Source organism: Sinocyclocheilus anshuiensis, unplaced genomic scaffold (assembly GCF_001515605.1).
Source record: "Sinocyclocheilus anshuiensis isolate Anshui unplaced genomic scaffold, SAMN03320099.WGS_v1.1 scaffold2171, whole genome shotgun sequence".
Classification (NCBI taxonomy): Eukaryota; Metazoa; Chordata; class Actinopteri; order Cypriniformes; family Cyprinidae; genus Sinocyclocheilus; species Sinocyclocheilus anshuiensis.
The window spans coordinates 240,200-256,448 of NW_015537929.1; the positions used below are offsets into that span (position 1 = coordinate 240,200).

The window sequence follows — 16,249 nt, forward strand, 5'->3', positions numbered from 1 at the left end:
TCTTCCTGTGTTCGTCTCCCTTGGTGCAAATAAAGTCTTGGTAAAGTATTCTCCAGCGTCCCCTCGTGTGTGTGCAACGTGACAATAATATCAATAGTGAATAGTGAAATTCTTTTATTTTGTATATATATATATATATATATATATATAACAGTGAATGTTAATATATATTTTGTGTGATGGTTGTATGCTGTACATTAATTTCACTAACTGTATGTCACATGATCCTTCAGACATCATTGTGATATGCTGACTTATAATAATGAATATATATTATATAATTATTATAAGGAATAATTATTATTATCAGTGTTGACAACAATTGTGGTGCTTTATATTTTTATATAAAGCTGATACATTTTACTTCTGTGTTCAATGCTTGCTTGCTAAATAAAAACCTTAATTTATTTTAAAGAACTCTTTTTTAAAATGAAATGAATAATTGAATCATTTTATTCAGCAAGGACGCATTAAATTATTCACTTTTTTTTTTACCTCATGACAATTGCTGGAAGTTTGTGATAGGTGAATGTTCAGGTTTGGTAACTTCAAAGATCGTGGATTGATAAATATTCATAATGCTTTACTTCTGGGTATAATTGATTATGCCAGAGACAGATAGAGAGCCGGTAAGAGAGTGTTTGTGAGTCAGCTGGTTGGTAAAGTGTGTTGGGGCTGGCCACCTGTGCCATATACCAACAATGTGGGTGGACTCTGATGTGGCACACCAAAGTTGTTTCATTAGTGACGCCATCCTCACAGACGGCCATGTGTCCATGTGTGTGTGTGAATAATAGAGACAGAGAGACGCATTCAGTCATTAAACTCACAATGAAACTAAATATCTGTGTTTAATATTTAAAGATTACCACCCACTCTTTTAAAAAGCTTATCCCTGGCTAATAAAAACAATGACTTTTAATTGCCTGTTTTTTCGGGGGTTTTTTTTGACCGGATGTTCTTTCGTTCTTTCTCTCTTGCTCTCTCTCTGCCCCACTTTGTTAATTATGACATTTGTTTAATTCAATCATCTGAACTGTTTGTACAATAACATTATGAATATTCTTATTCTTACATCACACTTCCTATTAAAGATCACATGAATACTGATGTTCAGTAGCAAAATCCTTGTTTTTTGGGGTAATACTTTAGACTAGGGACGACATATTCAATAATAACTAAGAGTTTTCCCTCAGTAAACTCCTAACTTGTTGCTTATTGATATTAAGGTAGTTGTAGTCGTAGTTATGTTTTGGTATTGGGCAGGATAAGGGATCTAGAATATGGTCACCCTGCTGGGAAAAAAAATGGCTGGTTATCTGGTTTTAACTGGTCTTCCAACCTGGTCATAACTGGTTTGCAGACTAGTTTTAGACAGGTTTTGACCACTTCTTTAGCTGGTTCAGCTGGGAGACCAGCTGACCAACCAGCTACTTCCAGTTTAAACCAGCTAAGACCACCAATAAGGCATTAATATGTGCTTTATAAGTACTAATAAACAGCCAATACGCTAGTAATATGCACACTAATAAGCAACTATAGTTAATAGTGTTCCTTAATATAAAGTGTTAAAAATGTTTGTTTTCCATTAGGTTTTGATTTTATTTTCAAACCAATATTTTTATGACATCTATAAATAGCACAGTCAGAATCAGAAAGAGGAGCAACAGGTTTTCCTTTATTAAATATTTTTATAAACGGGTCTCTGCTAACTCTGACATTATTGACCCTATAGATTTCAAATGCTATTTGCATTATAAGTTCTTTAAAGATGATTGGTTACCTTGACAACGATTGTCTCATTTTCTACAAGCATCATGACTGAGCGCAGAGGAGAGAGCAAAATGTATCAGCTAACAAGCCTCGGCTTGCTGGAAACAAACTGTCTCTATCACAGTTTTGTGAATAAAAATCTTTCGGGAGTGGGAATCATCTGCAACAAAGTGGGAGAGAATTAGTGGCCTTACAGTAGTAGAATAGTAGCCTGTTTGATAAATGAAGGTGTTGGCAAAGAATAAACTGATATTACATACTGCCACCCTGTTTTGCATATTCGAGTATAATATCAGAAAAAAAGTTTAGTGTTTACGTAAAAATACACAGTCAGCTAAAGAAGTAGTTATTTAGCAGACATTTATTCAAAGTGACAGTTTCTTTCAAAAAGGTCACTAAAGTGCACAATATGGTGAGATTCAAACCTGCAACCTTCCTCAATAACACCCTATAAGAATCAGATGCTTTTACTGTGGCTTAAACCAGAGCCGTAGTATGTTGCATGTGCACATATGTGTGTGTGTGTATGTGTTTATGTGGGTGGGTGTTTGGTACAGACTCCGCATCATGAGCTCAATCCCCTCAGAGCTTTGCCACTGTAGATGACAAACTCACATGTTGTCATGGTTACCACAACACAGATGCCCCAGTTACGTCCAGTGCCATGAAGAGTGGCACACTCATCACAGCAGAAGATGCATATTTCATATCCTGAATGTTAACGTTAACATTGCGTAAACGTATCTGACTCATGGTGGTATGAAGTTATACTAGAATCATATGTGAACAGCTTCAGATGGATGCTGATAATACATTTTATGAGTTCAGAAATGAAATCAGATATGTTTTTCTGATAATATAACTTTATTGATGCATTTTCAGGCATGGCTCTTTGACTGTGGAGAGAGCCAATCAGAAAGGCTTGCTGAATTGCATCCTAAGTGCACAAGCTGCATCGAAGGAAGGAATGAATGGAGGACTTGCTTACTGAATGAGGGAAAGCAACATGTGAGGGACATTGAGAGATGCTGTGTGCATTGAATTTTCGGGTCAAGCGCTTCTGTCCCGTCTGTGAAATGTAGCTGGTCTCTCTGCAGACTGTAAATGTTTAATCATGTTGTTTCCTACAGCACTACCTTAGCATACCACTCACACAAGACCCTCAAATCCACTATTTCTTTTCTATTTAATGCCAGCATGACATATTTTGCTTAAAATGTGTTTGAATGTAATATCACATATTTTGGTTCGTCTTGTGATTTGTCACTTCCAGCTGGTGTTGAGAGTTAGCTGGCATTTTGATTCCCAGCGGAGACGGTTCACTGGTTTTCCTAACTCACAATAGAGCAAATATATGTTTTCTGCACAAATTTGAAATCAATTGATACAGCAACATGATTTTCTAAAGAATTCTGTTGGCCATCCAACATTATCAGCGTCAAAGCTAGGTTGCCATGGCGATAAGCTCAGAAACCAAATCAGGGTCCTTGGAAGATGAGTGTTTTGTGTGTGTGTGTGTGTGTGTGTGTGTGTGTGTACATCTGTGGAAGCGCAGATATGGAGTGTAAGTAAAAGAATTAACCATTTGCTCTGCCCGGATCATCAATCGGTACTGTAGGTCTTCTAGGTTAAACTGTGACTCAGGCTGTAAACTTCACATATATAATCTACTTACAGTACAAAACATCTATGAAAATAATACTAAATATTGCTCAATGGAAATTTCAGCTATGGGTTTAAAGGAGTCAAGGCCGATGAACAACAAAGGCAGACACCAGTGAGCTGCATGTTGTCATGCATATATGCATATATATATATCCCCCTAATGAAGATAATTCAAAAACAGTACATTATTGAGTAGCAAACTTAGCATGCTAGCTCTGTTAAAGGGGTCATATGATGCAATTTCAAATTTTCCTTTCTCTTTGGAGTGTTACAAGCTCTTGGTAAAGAAGATCTGTAAAGTTTCAAAGAAAAAAGTCTCAAATCCAAAGAGATATTCTTTATAAAAGTTAAGAGTCAACCATGCCTAAAACGGCTCGTTCTAATACGCCCCCACATGTCTACGTCACGATGTGGGAAGATTTGCATAACACCGCCCAAATGTTCACGCAAAGAAAGAAGGCGTAACTGTGATAGTATTGTTGCTTCCGCCGCCGCCATGTCGCTTTGTCATGCCTAGACCTGATCCGTGCTGGTCGCTGAGGAAATACATCAACCTCGCGCTGTGGATCGCCGGATCGGCTTTCACCGTGGACGAAGCGGAGTCCAGCCCAACTAGAAATCAGTGGTTAAGTTGTATTTACAACACTGTTCCAGAACAGTTCAACCCAAATATTCAGATGTGTGCAGCGCATTTTTACGGAGGACTGTTTCCTGAACCTGGCAGAGTAGCCTACAATGCCCCAGCTGTGCACAAATGTTGTTTCTATAAAGTGGGGCAGTTCCAACTTTGCAAGGACAGTCTAGCGCTTCTGACTCACAGCCTGTAAGTACGTTTTTATATTTAAAGAATTTGCCACTGACTATTCAAACGCGAGTTTTGAGCAGTGTAGAGTAGCGCTTGCTGTTTGTCATTTCTTCGATCACAAATGCAGACATGGGTTTATGTTTACGCAGCACGATACGCAACACAACGCGTAAAAAGACAGTATAAGTCATTATAATCAGTAATTATGTCCCCACTGGATGCAATAAATGCCTAGTTTATAATGGGTTTTATTGTTTTTGTCTTATCACGCTGGGACACGGCCTCACAGTATGGTAAGGGGCGTAACATTTCCGTCACATGCTTGAGGTATTCAGCCAATCACAACGCACTGGATAGCTGGCCAATCAGAGCACACCTCACTTTTCAGACCGATGAGCTTTGTAAAAATCAACGCGTTTCAGGAAGGCGGGGCATAGAGGAGCAACAATAATGTACATTATGTGGAAAATAATGTGTTTTTTTAACCTTAAACCGCATAAACACATTGCATTACACCAAATACACAAAATAATGTTCTTTTTAGCAACGTCATATGACCCCTTTAACACTTATTGGGCAAACAGATTTTCCAGCATCTGTTCATGTACTTAGCCAACTATCTATTATGCTGGATATACACAATAGCAAGAAATACAAATTGATTAATTTCAAACATGATGAGTCTTGCTGTCTGTTATTTGTTTTGCTGCATCTCATTTGTTTGCTTGTGTCAGCATGCAGTTTATGACATTACATATAAATGCAGCAGACTGTTGAAAACATTACAGCTGAGAGAGAGAGAGAGAGAGAGAGCGCACAATGTTTGCGAAATTGTTCAAAATGTAAATGAAAGCACACTTAAAAGAAAACACACTTTCTTTACGTTAAAAAAGCATTCTGTTATTTAAAGTAATACTATTATCTCATTGAAATATTTGGGGGCAGACTGACCTTTTGTAAGATGGCAGCTAAAAACATTTTTGCATAATTGTAATTTGAGGCTTAAGTTTGACCTTTGCCCTTATCTTTGCACAAGGCTCAAAAAGATCAAATATCACCACCTACTCTTTTTCTTTCCCTCTCTGTCACACACACAAACCAGTGACTGGATTCACTAAAAATAGCACTGTTAGTGTATCCTTTTAATTCAAAATGCATTCTGGAAGCCTGTTGACAAACTGACTAAATAATTGATGCATGTATATTATAACAAACAAATCCCACTGAAATGGCAAGCATAAGTCCTGTAAACATGGATAGCAATCCAAATTTGTTGATAACAGGGCACAATAAAGTGGTGCGAAATGAGCTCTGCACAATAAAGCTGATTCATGGGCGATAAACAATAAACTAAGCACCACCAACAACGGTCTTGAGGTAGCATATGAATGCCTAAGAGCGATGTTAAGTCATCACAACCACCCTAATCAAAAGAATGAATGCACTTTTGTGGGCTGAACTGGGGGGAAAACACAGAGCATCTACAATGATACTGTATCCACGTAGACTTCACATAGAGTTTTTACAGCTGCTAGTAAGCAGCCCTAAGAAGTAAGAGTAAAGGCTTTCTATGACTACCTCTGTCAAGAAGAAATAGAAAAGTGCAGCTCCTATGCTTATCTCAGGTGTATTGCGCACAACTCTGCAATTGCAGCTTTGAGCAAAAAAAACAAATCAGGAGCCCAGGCCACAAAAACTCTACTGAAGACATTTTATAAACACAGAGCAAATGGAGACAGCCAAAGAAAGAATATAAAAGAAGGATAGAGAGACACTGTCAATGTCACTTTTGTCTTAGTATAGGGGTTATGCGCAACAGACTTCCGTATTCTGTTAACCGGGTCTCGTCGTTTCCGGTTCAAGCGTTTTGCATATGCTTCGTTAAATATGAAGCAGTTTTACTCAAGATGCCTTCGAAGTACATACCAATGATGATCATAACCAATGTCCATCACATATCACATATGCGGACTGATATCTAAAAGTTTTTTATTTTTATTCTTTTCACTAACACTTAGATATAAAAATTTAATAAAACATCAACAATAAAAACAGATAGCTAGTTTAACCGATTATCTTAAAAGTCCATATACTGTATATCGGTATTATTTATTATGGATCTCCGACAAGCGGAAGCGATGAGACCTGAGGCAAGTTTAAGCTCAAACCGGTGCGCAACGTTTTGCTACGGTTTCCGGTTTAAACGACATGTTTCCTGGAAACGGTGTGCAACGGGGTTTGAGATATGCTTTCTCTTGTTTTTTGGTTGTGTCAAAAATGTCAGCCCAATCAGCAGCAACATGTATATAAACCACGCGGTATTAAAGAGACAGCTGGCACAATGTAATTAACGTCAAAATAAATTCACAAGAGCAAGTATATTGTTTGCACGTTTATTTACATTAAAGGCAAAATAACTGAAATAATAAAAGCACAAGTATAGATCTGGAACTTCTTTAAGTCTGTCCAAATATCATTTAGTAATTGCAATGTCTTCTGGTCCACATCCTTTCATTAGGAAGGTGTGCTAGACACTGATTAATGTAACATAAAAATACTATACATATTTATATATTTTGCTATTGTATTGTGGAGTGACACTTTCATAAACTTTTCTATATTCCTCTGATTATATAATGGTAAATATTACAATAACATAGCACAACAACAGTGATAAGCAATAATGATAAGCCTAATACTCACAATAAAAATAATAAGGCCATATAGATCATAACAGTCTCGGAGGTAAGAAGTGGATTATCCTTCACCTGAAATGTTTGTCTTTTCATCCTGAAATGCGAGGCAAATGTTGGATAACAATAATTGGGAACCACAGTTTCCAAAAATCCCTTCACTCGATTGGGATGTTGGGATCTTTTATTCTGGACGGCAAGGGCAGTGACTGTAACATCGAGCATATTTTGCAGTATTAAACACGTATTTATACTGATTTCATCAGGCTCCGAAAATTCTTCAAAAAGAACACAAAGAATGGCCTTCTCAGCTGCCATAGTTGCAACTCTTTTTAAAAAACATTTTGCACCGTTTTGTCGGGTTTTCCGGGTTTGGTCAGGTGACGTTCGACATATACCCTATTTAATTTTGAACTAGTTGCAGCAAAATAGAAGAGAAAAAAGAAAAAGGAGGTTACAAAGAAATTCTTTAGAACAAATAAAACAATCTGACTTTACCATTTTCCTTTTGTGCACCCATGGAACAGCATGTGTCCATTATAGGCCATTGAAAGTTAGCAGTGTATTCTGAAATATATGTATATACTGTATATAACTATACATTAATTTTATTATTACAAAATAATATTATATATATATATATATATATATATACACACACTGTATAGTATATATACAGTATATATTATATATGAGTGTAGTAAATCAGTAAGATCCTTTACAAAATAAATTAATACTTTTATTCAGCAATAACTGATCAAAAGTTACAATAAAGACTTTTATACTGTTTTATTCTGTTTTTATAAAAATTATTTTAAATAAATGCTGTTCTTTTGAACTTTCAAAGAATTCTTAAAAAAGTATTACGGTTCCCACAAAAATATTGATAATAACAAGATGATAATAAATGTTTGCTGTAAAATTGTAAAATGAGCAACAAGACATTCGAATACATAGGGAACACAATCAAATTCAGTTCTTTAAAGCCATTGGTGCACATTTATCGTCAGATGTATCAGCTAAATGCAGATCATTTGCGTATACTTTGTGTACTTCAGCAACCTCACAGTACATACACTGAAAAGTAGATATTTATAGCAGAGCACGTGAATATGTACTGCTATATATTATAGATGAAACGATGCATATTTTATACCCAGGCATGTTAATTGAGCTGCACAAGCAATACGAGGCATGTGAAGTGCTGGTTGTGTCGCAGCTGTCAGTATGATGACAGAATTAATTTTTAAATAAAGTTTTAAATAGGGTTATATAACAGCAAAGTCATACTGTAGTTTTCATCACTATATTCCATTAAAGGAACAGTTCACTAAAAAAAAAAGTGAAGTGACGTGACATGTGGCCAAGTATGGTGACCCATACTTGGAATTAGTGCTCTGCAATTAACCCATCCAAAGTGCACACACACAGCAGTGAACACACACACACCGTGAACACACACCGTCAGAATGAGAGTCTAAACAGCTGATAAAAACATCACAATAGTCCACAAGCAATCCACACGACAGTCCATCAATTAACATATTTTGAAGCAAAAAGCTGTGTGTTTCTAATAAACCAATTCATCCAAACTGTTGCCTCCTGCTAAAGTACAAGTCCTCTATCCATAATATTTCTTTCTCCATTATAAAAGTAATCTCATCTCATCTGAATCAGGAGAGAAATATGCACAGATCAAGCGCATTTTACAAGCGCAAACAGTCCAAAACAGTTCTAAATAAATATGTTGGTGCATGGGTTTTGATGTGAGAGGACGTTTTTATGGATTACGGACTCATATTTTGGCCAGAAGCAACGTTTAAAGTTAAAACGTCTTAATAATGGATTTGTTTTACTATAAACACTCAGCTTTCCACTTCACAAGAGGTTCATTTTGAAGTCATGTGGATTGCTTGTGTATTATTTTGATGTTTTTATCAGCTGTCTGAACTCTCTCATTCACTGCAGAGGATCCACTGGTGAGCAAGTGATGTAATGCTAAATCTTTTCCAATGAAGAAACATACTCATCTACATCTTGGATGGCCTGAGTGAACTATTCCTTTAAGTATGAATTAAAAGTCTGTTCATCAGCAGCCATCTTGTTAAGCTATTTTCTATGTGGGTAAAAAGTATACAGGTACAACTCCTGTCTATGTGAAACAAATCAAAATACTTTTTCATTCAGAATACATGTCCTGAAACACAGAAGAGGTTTCTGTTATGTAATGCATCCAATCAGCCTATTTAAAGATTGTGTTTCCATCAAAATTACACTTATATGTCCATTATTTGATTGAACACTTAAAGGGTTAGTTCACCCAAAAATGAAATTAGGCTGCGTTTTACTCACCCCCGAGGCATCCTAGGTGTATATGACTTTCTTCTTTCAGACGAATCCAGTCGGAGTTATATTCATCGATTCGCTACAGGAGGCCTTTGTTCACCCCCCGACACTGTTTTTTATGGATGGGCGCGTTTTATTTAACTTCTTTTGCACCGAAGCAATGCAACACCTGCTGAGTGCCATGAAATGATAGGATGCAATGATAGGGCTTGAAAGATCAAAGACAATTTTTAATATAACTCCGACTGGATTCGTCTGAAAGAAGAAAGTCATATACACCTAGGATGCCTCGGGGGTGAGTAAAACGCAGCCTAATTTTCATTTTTGGGTGAACTAACCCTTTAAGGGTTTACTTATGTTTTTCTGGTGTAACCCTCAGTTATGCTGTATACCCTCAGAAATCCAAAAGAAAAAGCAAACTTACATAATTTACTACCATTTGGAAGAAACAGTTTTTTGCAAATATGCTAAAGTAAAATAATTGCCTTATTTTGTATTGATAGTGAGAGGTAAAACGTTAACCCTTTTGACATTTCAAAAACAAATCTAAGTGCTGATTAAGAACGTTTTGACCCAAAGACCTCATACTTTCTTTCATAACAGAACATTCTTTCGCTCTCAATGTGGTCTGCAGAGATCCAAACAGCTTACCTTAACAATCACTGCAATGCCGCATGTGGCCTTGGGTCTGTGAAAAAAAAAAATGCTTTTCATGGCATGGTAACTATATTTCAATTAATTCCCATCCACAGACATATTCAACCCAGCAGCATTCATGTGAATAGCAATCTGTATCCTTGTGACCTGAGAGAGACTTTACATAATCTCTCTAGATGTTTTGCGACAATGCAGAGGAGCAGTGGAAGGAGGATAGAAGAATTCACTGCAGTCGTGTTTGCTGAAAACACACAGGCTCAAGGCTGAACTTCAAACTGAATACAGAAAATAAGATGTTAGGGTAAAGAAGCACGAATGCACAAAATCGTGACTTTTAGGTTCATGGTAGAACTTGTATAGCCAAAATACATATATGCTAAAACACATAGCAAAATAGAAGGCATGAAAGTCAACAACAAATTAAATCCAAACAAATAAAATAAAATAAACAAATAAAAAAAGCTGCTCCAATAAAGGCAGAAGGAAAGGCTGTATATAAATATATATAGAAAGTGATTCATTAATAAAGATAAAACTTTTTTTCCCAGTGGCTCTGTTGTTCATTTTTTTGTTTGGGGTAACATTTGTTTGTAGAACATTTTGGCAAAGTACAAACACACACATACAGTACAGATAAGCGTCAAAGCTGCTGACGAAGAACACAGTGTCCAATAGCTGACAGGTGTTTGCTGTAGCTCTGACGTCTGAAACATCCTCGCTATCCTGAACTTCCTAAAGACACCAGGGGCCTGTACCATGAAGCCGGATTAGCTGGCTAGCCAGGTAAGTTTCAGTTTAGTTTGCACCAATCCTGGGTTTTAGGTACCATGAAAGTGGCTTGGCTTTTAGCTGTGTTCATTGCCATGGTAACTTACACTCCACGGCTAACCTGCTCCGGGGCAGGTTACGTTCGGAGTTAGAGATCTCAAACTGAAATTGGACCAATCAGATGTTAGAAGTGACACATGTCTGACACAAAAAAAGTCACTCCCCCAGTTTCTCTTGCTCCAAATTAAAGGTCACTAGTACTAAAAAAAAATTGTTTGGCTTTAATGATAATTACTTAAAGAGTTATTTTATATTATTTATATTATTATTAATCCATTACACACAAGCAATTTTAGTTTAACGCTTTTTAAAAATGACTACGTGGCCTTATGTTAGAATCTCTATCGCTGTATATTTCCTACTATATAAACTACCTTAACAAGTTTCACTTGTGACTGAGCAAGTTAATTTCTTTTATTTGTCCTCTTTCATGAACAAGTACTTTTTTCATTGTAAATGCATTTAAATTCATCATATTCTTCAATCTCTTAACCTTTAGCAAAACCTTTAACCTTTAACCAAAGCTCGTGATTGGCTGTTCGCCAGTGATGTCACACAATCATGTGCACGCGCTCCACAAACTCAGGATTAAAGCCTGAGTTGACAAAGAAAGTTGATGATCAGCATCATGGTACCAACAAAGCCGGATTGGAGTGGTTTGGTTTTGTCAACTTGAAACTAATCCTGTAACTCTGAGTTTGTTCATCTACCATCATGGTACAGGCCCCAGCACTCTGATGAAAAAAACAAAAAACAAAACAAAACAAATACTCTGGTCTCAAGAAGGATTGAGAGCAATCCACAAATAGAGCACAGCTGTAGAAAGACGGACCGCTCACTGTTCAGATTTTAGACCAGATCTTAATTTATACCACATATTTCCTGTCAGTGGTATGATTTTACTAGAGAAGCAAAAATGCAGCCATTAATTTAGACAAAACAAGGACAGATAACCTAATAAAGTAATTTGGCACTCTCATCTCTACCCTACCTCTGTATACTGTCTGCAAAAGCAGAATTTTTCAGGTTTTGGACACAGATATGCATAAACAAAGATCAACAACACCTGAACAATCAATGGAGTAATGATGAACTGACAAGACAAGAGCTTCAAAACTACACTTCAAAATAAAAGCGCACCAATTAAAGAGAAATGGAAAGACAAAGACTACCAAAACATTTATACCTGTGCAAAACTAAGTTAACTAATAGGGTGTTCTAAGTGGTCGTTAGAAAGTTGCTAGTATGTTCTGCCTAGTTGTTACAGGGTTGTCATTGTTGTTTGGCTGGCTACTAGGTGGTTACTTACTTGGTGTGTTACTTTGGCTCTGCCCCGGTATCTGTGATATACTAATTTGGTATGATATGCTTGACCCTTTTAAATACATGTTTAAGGGATTTTTGTTAGGTTTGTTTGCTTAGAAAAGCAGTAGCACACTTTTTCTAAATAAGTTGGCATAATTTGTGTAGCACAAACAGTGTGACACATCAAGTTTTGCGAAGAAAAACTGAGAAGTGCTTTTGAAAATATTGTCAAACTCAAATCACCCATAAAAATTGCTGCAAGACTTTGTCTCTCTTTCATCCCGCTCTTTCAGAGAAGACAAAAAATGTGAACTGGATTACCGCTCAAAGAACCATCTACGTCTGAAGGATTCTGCTTTATGGAGCCGGCTGGCGGTACATGTAGCTCCGTCATGCGTGACTGTTCCAGAATCCCTCCACTAACAAGCTCACTGAACAGTAGCAACCCTCCATCATTCAGTTCTAGCCGTCGCCTCTCTCTCTTACTGGGTCTCTAACAAAGGCTGAGTGCTATGGAAACAGAGAGAGTTAAATACACTGTTTTCAAGGTGAGTTGAGATGAAGGAAAGTAGGTAGCAGCTGGTAGCAATGCAATCAAAGGCTTTCTGAGAAGTTATATTTGTGTATAGTTCTAGATGTATGTTTCAACTGAATCATGTAATTTTCCCATTGAGGAAGCTGAACAGAATTGAGCCTGCATAATTTAAATGTAAATTTAAAAATTTTAATGAGATCAAGACAAGCAGTCAGACTGAAAAGTAGCATTGACTCAGCATTTCATGACACTGGCATTTAAGTGTTGTGTTTATTTCAAATGTGACAACTATGACTCACTGCAGTCCACCAGAGGACAAACGTCCTCAACAAAACCTACTGATGCTAGCGATACTAACGTTACATGTGGAAAATAACCTACAGTAGGTATATAGTGACCTCCAGTGACAAGGAAAGTGAATCTCTTCAAGTACATGCCATAAATCCCTATAGAAGAATTTATTATCAGAACACTGTCACATCTAGGTGACTGAGTTAATGAGGGACCGACCTGTGTAATATAGCTAATTAACTATTTATTTGCATGCTGGCTAACATTATTCAATAGCCTGCAAGGCCTATAGGTGAAATATTTTCTTTAATTTTCTGAAATTTCAATTTCACAATTTTAATGACATTTTATCGTCATGAAAAGTGACCAAATTATTATTATTATTATTATTTTAACAACTTTAAATACCCCATGTAATCTCTGAAGTGCTTGAACTGTGAAGAAAAAAGTGACAGTACTCTCTTGTGCACCGGCTGGCATATGCAAATCATATGCACATATTTGACATTTCTACAGTGAAGACAAAAAAAAAAATACTTTAACATACTTCTGGTACAACATAAATTTATTTACTAAAGGACCCATTTGCCAAACAACTGATTTGATACTAATGTGTGTGTGTGTGTGTGTGTGTGTACCTGGTATTTATCACGTTATGGGGACCAAATGTCCCCACAAGGATAGTAATACTAGTAAATTTTGACCTCGTGGGGACATTTTTGAGGTCCCCATGAGAAAACAAGCTTATAAATCATACAGAATGAGTTTTTTTGAGAAAGTAAAAATGCACAAAGTTTCCTGTAAGGGGTAGGTTTAGGGGTAGGGTTGGTGTAGGGCAATAGAATATACGGTCTGTACAGTATAAAAACCATTACGCCTATGGAATGTCCCCATAAAACATGGAAACACAACATGTGTGTGTGTGTGTGTGTGTGTGTGAGATAATGAAAGTCCTCATCAGCGATAAGTTAGAGCAGCCATTCATGTGCATTGTCGAGATGAGGAGTAATTCACATAGTGCCCCCTTCTTGGTTGTGTGATTTATATAATGTCATTAGAAACAGAGAAGAATATGTTAAGAAATACAGTGATTTTCCAGAATATAAGATTCATGATGCTTTAACACAAGCTAATAGTTTGTTGATGTATTCATATACAAAACATTCAGGTTTGACTTGCCTTTTACTGCTGTCACAAGATCTTTCTTATCGTGTTTACCGTTATAGCGGATCAAAAAGAGGCATGTAGATCTTCATGCAAAGAAAGAAACAGAGAAGAATATGCTCAGAAATGGGGTGATTTTCCAGAATTTAAGATTCATGCTGGAATTTAACAATAGGTTTTTGATGCATTCATATAAAACTTTGAGATTTTACTTATCTTTCCATGCTGTCCTGAGATTTTTCACCAAGTTTACCACTGAGACGGCTCAGACCGTGGCAGGTAGTTGGAAAGAGTCATGCAGAGAAACAGAAGAAATACAGTGACATTTTCCACATATAACATTAATGCTATGCACACAAGTTAATACCGTTTTAATGTATTCATATGTTAGACATTGAGCTTTTTTGCAAATTCAAAATTAGCTCACCTTTTATTGCCACTCTTAACATTCATGGCAGTGACATGAATATGGAAAGAAACAAAGAACATCATGTTTAAAAGAATTCTTTTCAGTTTTCTGGAATTAACATGAACAAGTCGATCATTTTCGCTTTATGAATGTGTTTTTTTTTTTATTTACCTTCATAAATAGACATATATTTTGTTCGTCCTAGTCAAACACATGATCTAAAGCGACTACAATACTGCTGTTCAAGTCCATGTCATCATAAAAGTAGCAGAAAATCACCTGTAACCATAGCGACAGTAACTAAAGTAAATATCAAAGATGGCGACGTCCAAAAACGGCACGTTTGACATGACAAAGGTTCAATGAAGGCGATTTCCTTAATTAACCGACTTTTATATTTTAATAAAACGTGGAACATCCGAGTCGCGTGTAATGTTTGTTATTCTTCCTTGTCAGTTGCCACAAGCAGCAAACCACATAATTAGCAGCCCATTTTCGTCCATGTGCAATCACAGATCGCACAATTGGTATATCAAAATTAATTTAACTAGTGTTTTAAGTGGAAAAAAGTGCCAGTACAGGGTTTCCGCGTGTCCTTAAAATGTCTTAAATTTAGTTTTATCAGATTTAAGGCCATAACAAGTCTTAAATGGTACAAGAAAGTCTTAATTATGATTTCAGGAGGTTTTAAATTTGTGGACTGAACAAGAATTCCGATATGGCTTAATGTGACAATTAAACTTCAAAAGGCTCTGATTCATTAAATAAACATGATAGCTGCACATTTCAAAGTCAGGTGCTGCTGTTTTGTTTACTGCCGTTACCGGGGAAACCGCTATATTTCCGCAGGTCCAAAAGCGCCTCCTGCTGGCAGAGAAAGAATTTGCATTTTCAATAAGCCAGTCTGCATGTATTTAGGCTGCAGAGTTGTATGTGAACGGGTGGATCGACAAGAAAATGATGCTTTATAAAAGTCTAAACAATTAAGGCAGTAAAATATTTAATGTTTAATTATATAATGTTATTTAATTAATATAATAATTGATTGATAATAATTGTTTAGATTCATATAATTGATACTTTTGACTCATCCAGTTTCTTAAAAATGGCTTAAAGGCTGAAATGTGAAGTTTATTATTTTATAAAACTTTTTGTTTTAGTGAAAACCCGTATCTGAACTGTGAATCATGATTTTTACAGTCATTTTACAGTTTAATATATTACCATAGACATTGCCCTACCCCACTCATATGGTATTAATTTTATTTGTGCAGGTCTTACAAAGTCTTAAAGGGGTCATATGATGCAATTTAATTTTTACTTTCTCTTTGGAGTGTTACAAGCTCTTGGTGCATAAAGAAGATCTGTAAAGTTGCAAAGACTAAAGTCTCAAATCCAAAGAGATATTCTTTATAAAAGTTACGAGTCAGCCACACCTACCTAAAACGGCTTGTTCTAACACGCCCCCACATATCTACCTCACTATGTGGGAAGATTTGCATAACGCCGCCCAAATGTTCACGCAAAGAAAGAAGGCGTAACTTTTATTCTCACTGTAGTATTGTTGCCGCAATGTAATGAAGAGCTGTGTGTTTCATTGTGAAAGCGAAACTACTTTGTTTGGTCTTCCAAAAGAGGACGATATCCGCTTCGTCATGCCTAGAGCTGATCTGTGCTGGTCGCTGAGGGAATACATCAACTTAGTGCTGTGGATCACCGGATCGGCTTTCACCGTGGACAAAGCGGAGTCCAGCCCGGGGTCGTCACATGTGGTTGCC

The 16,249-nt window shown here is 36.6% G+C and overlaps 1 protein-coding gene across 1 annotated transcript in view; it reads right to left on the reverse strand.

Moving 5' to 3' along the window:
• Nucleotides 1-16,249, reverse strand: part of LOC107657855 (macrophage-stimulating protein receptor-like) — a 40,773-nt gene that overhangs the window by 2,659 nt on the left and 21,865 nt on the right. Inside the window, exons 22-23 of the mRNA XM_016446137.1 lie at nucleotides 11,946-11,953; nucleotides 9,825-9,828 (exon numbers count right to left, since the gene is read on the reverse strand). The gene's annotated coding sequence lies outside the window, so the exon portion shown is untranslated. The remainder of the gene's footprint in view (nucleotides 1-9,824; nucleotides 9,829-11,945; nucleotides 11,954-16,249) is intronic.